Raw genomic sequence first — 4,300 nt, forward strand, 5'->3', positions numbered from 1 at the left:
CTTCCGGTGACGGCGGAAGAGAGTTTGCATGTACACAGTTTTATTTAAGCAGGTGATGAACCAGCCGGACCTTCAGGGAGAACTGGACTGGAACAGACATGGCCTAGGAGGTGTCCCTGTCCCGGTGCATTGCTCCCACTTGAGACGTGAGCGCGACTCTCCCCGAAGGAGTAGAGGTCGCGCGGGCACGGCGCTGGGGCCGCTTACCTGGCAGGCTCAGCAATGAGGGCGGGGCGGCGGCGCGCGGGCCTCTGGAGCCCTGCGGGTCCACTGACGGTCCCGAGCCCGCTATCTTTGTAGGTGCGGGCCTCCGGACGTGCAGGTCCCTGTCCTCCTTGTCCTGCTTCGTCGCAGAGCAGAACGCGTGTGCTTTAAGGGCAGAGACATCTGAAGATGCCTTGCCTTGCCCTTTTGAGGGCACGTGGCTTTTACTTCTAATAGTATCTGCCTGTTGTGGAGAGGGAGGACCATGCAGCTGTGGACATCCATTATAATTCCTGAGCCCCACTTAGAAATCTGGAAGTGAAGGCGTTCAATAAAAGTTAAAGGACTGATAATCATGTTTAGCCCCACCAAGTTTCATGCACTGTGAGTTCTAGGCTGGTGTCTGAGCCCACTGCTTTTATCTCTTCCAAGTACTTGGTTTAGCTCCTTAATCCTGTTGAAACATGACCCTTCTCAAAGGCCACCTTCTCTACAGGCCTTTACTAATTACTAACCCATAAGGTTGTTCCGGGTCTTCTTCAAATGACTGTTTTGTTTGGCACAAACTCAGCATGATATCCATTGTTAACTTTGTACGTTTTTTTTCATTTATCTTGCAACAAACGCTTACGGAATGTCCACGCACTGTGCTAGATGCCTGCAGATACAGCAGGGAAAACACTAGAAGATGCCCTCAAGTAGCTTTACAGACTAGGAGAATGACAGACAATGTGATGTGTGGTTATGCAGAGGAAGTAGGGGGCTTTTCCAGTTATTCTCAGCCACCTTCTACCCTCAGCGGCCCTAGTGTAGGCATAATAAGTTCATGAACATGGTAGTCATGGTGGCAAAGATGGACACTATACATGAATCTAACAGCATGAATTGTTATAGCTACTGCACTACTGATAGTCTAACCTAACAGAAGGTGAGACTGTATATGTTAGAACTTTCTCTGCTAGCTGGGCACGCTGGCTCACACCTGTAATCCCAGAACTTTGAGAGACCGAGGTGGGTGGATCACTTGAGGTCAGGAGTTCGAGACCAGCCTGGCCAACATGGTGAAACCCTGTCTCTACTAAAAATACAAAAATATGGGCCAGGCACGGTGGCTCACACCTGTAATCCCAGCACTTTGGGAGGCCGAGGCGAGCGGATCACGAGGTCAGGAGATCGAGATCATCCTGGCTAACACGGTGAAACCCCGTCTCTACTAAAAATACAAAAAATTAGCCGGGCGCGGTGGTGGGCGCCTGTAGTCCCAGCTACTCAGAAGGCTGAGGCGAGAGAATGGCGTGAACCCGGGAGGCGGAGCTTGCAGCGAGCCGAGATCGCGCCACTGCACTCCAGCCTGGGCGACAGAGCGAGATTCGACCTCAAAAAAAAAAAAAAAAAAAAAAAAAGATATGGTCAGGCGCAGTGGCTCACGCCTGTAATTCCAGCACTTTGGAAGGCCCCGAGGCAGGTGGATCACCTGAGGTTGGGTGTTCGAGACCAGCCTGAGCAACATGGAGAAACCCTGTCCCTACTAAAAATACAAAATTAGCCGGGCATGGTGGCATACCCCTGTAATCCCAGCTACTCGGGAGGCTGATGCAGGAGAATCGCTTGAACCTGGGAGGAAAAGTTTGTGGTGAGCTGAGATCATGTCATTGCCCTCCCGCCTGGGCAACAAGAGTGAAACTCCATCTCAAAAAAAAAAAAAATTAGCTGGGCGTGGTAGCACACGCCTGTAATACCAGCCACTGGGGAAGCTGAGGCAAGAGAATTATGTGAACCTGGGAGATAGACGTCACAGTGAGCCGAGATCGCGCCACTGAACTCTAGCCTGGGCAACAGAGCATCTCAAAAAAAAAAAAAAAAGAAAAAGAAAGAAATTTCACTACTGAAATTCCTAACATATACAGAAGCCAGTGATGACCACTCCTTTCCCCCTGTGGCATCACGCCTCAACGAGATCAACCAACCTTTTCAACAGAAAGAAAATTTTAGTTGTTTCCTCCAAAAACAAAATTCTGCTGTCCAGATTGTTTTAAAAAATCCTTACTTCCTAGTTTTTCTCAAAGAATGGTTTAGGGCCACCGCAACAGAATCACTTATGGGGCTTGTCACAAGTGCAGATTTCCTGTCCCCGCCTATAAATAATGAATCAGAATCTGTAGGTTTGGTGTCTGGGAATCTGTATTTATGCAATGTGGAGGTTTTGGGTTAGTGGCTACTATGGTTTAAATGTTTTTGTCCCCTCCAAAACTCATGTTGAAACTTAATTCCCAATGCAACAGTGTTGGGAGGTAGGGCTTAGTGGGAGGTGTTTAGATCATGAGGGCTCTGTCTTCCTGAATGGATAATGCTGCAATAAAATGGGCTTTGGGGAGTGGTCTTGCTCTTGCACACTTGCCCTTCCCCCTTCCATCATGTGATAACTAAGCAAGAAGGCCCTTGAAAGCTGCTGGTTCCTTGATCCTGAACTTTCCAGCCTCCAGAACTGTGAACCAATACCTTTATGTTCATTATAAATTACCCAGTCTCAAGTATTCTCTTATAGCAGCACAAAATGGACTAAGAGAGTGGCCTTTCACAACACGATTCAATATTCCAACTAAATTTCTCCCAGAAAACAATTCGGTTGTTATGAGATGGAAAATGAAAATATAAATTAGTTACATGCAAATGGAAAAATCACCTTACCATATCAGTAGGTGTGTGGAAAAATCACCTTACCAGGAGATCGAGACCATCCTGGCTAATATAGTGAAACCCTGTCTCTACTAAAAATACAAAAATTAGCCGGGCATGGTGGCGGGTGCCTGTAGTCCCAGCTACTCGGGAGGCTGAGGCAGGAGAACGGTGTGAACCCAGGAGGCGGAGCTTGCAGTGAGCCGAGATCGCGCCACTGCACTCCAGCCTGGGTGACAGAGTGAGACTCCATCTCAAAAAAAAAATCACCTTACCGTATCAGTAGGTGATATGCTTGCATTGCTATAAAGAAATAGCTGAGACGGAGTAATTTATCAAGAAAAGAGATGAATTGGCTCACAGTTCTGCAGGATATATAGAAAGCATGGCACCAGGATTCGTTTCACTTCTGGGGAAGCCTCAGGGAGATTTTACTCATGGCAGAAGGCAAAGGGAGAGCTGGCATCTCACGTGGCGAAAGCAGCAGCAAGGGGGTTGGGTTGTAGGGGAGGTGCCACACAATTAGATTTTGTGAGAACTCACTCGCTATTTCGAGGACAGCACCAAGCCATGAGGAATCCGCCCCCATGACCCAGACACTTCCCACCCGGCCCGACCTCCGACACTGGGGATTACATTTCAACATAAGATTTGGGCAGGGACAAATGTCCAAACTATATCAGTTGGACAAATCCACTATTCATTTACCAATAGAGAACCTCATTTACAGGGTCCCATGTGAGCCTGGCATTGTGCTCTAGGTTGTGGGTAGAAATCAAAAGCATGAAGTTTAGATGAAGAGGAAAAAAAAAAAAAAATCGATATATGGTAGTCCCCCCTTGTCTGTGGGGGATGCGTTCCAAGACCCACAGTGGATGCTGAAACCACGGCTAGTACTGAACACTGCATATACGATGTTGTTTCCTATACGTACATACCTCTGATAAAGTTTAATTTACTCCAGCCTGGGCGACAGAGCGAGACTCCGTCTCAAAAAAACAAAAAACAACAAAAAAAAGAAATTAGGCACAGCAACAGATTAACAACAATAATAATACAACAGAACAATCATAACAACATCCAGGCCGGGCGCGGTGGCTCATGCTTGTAATCCCAGCACTTTGGGAGGCCGAGGCGGGCGGATCACGAGGTCAGGAGATCGAGACCATCCTGGCTAACACGGTGAAACCCCGTCTCTACTAAAAATACAAAAAATTAGCCGGGCGTGGTGGCGGGCACCTGTAGTCCCAGCTACTCGGAGAGGCTGAGGCAGGAGAATGGCGTGAACCTGGGAGGCGGAGCTTGCAGTGAGCCGAGACTGCACCACTGCACTCCAGCCTGGGCGACAGAGCGAGACTCCGTCTCAAAACAAAAAAAAAAAAAAAAAAAGTCATAACAACATCCTGTAATAAAAGTTCTG

The sequence above is a fragment of the Symphalangus syndactylus genome, chromosome 17 (assembly GCF_028878055.3).
Source record: "Symphalangus syndactylus isolate Jambi chromosome 17, NHGRI_mSymSyn1-v2.1_pri, whole genome shotgun sequence".
Taxonomy (NCBI): Eukaryota; Metazoa; Chordata; class Mammalia; order Primates; family Hylobatidae; genus Symphalangus; species Symphalangus syndactylus.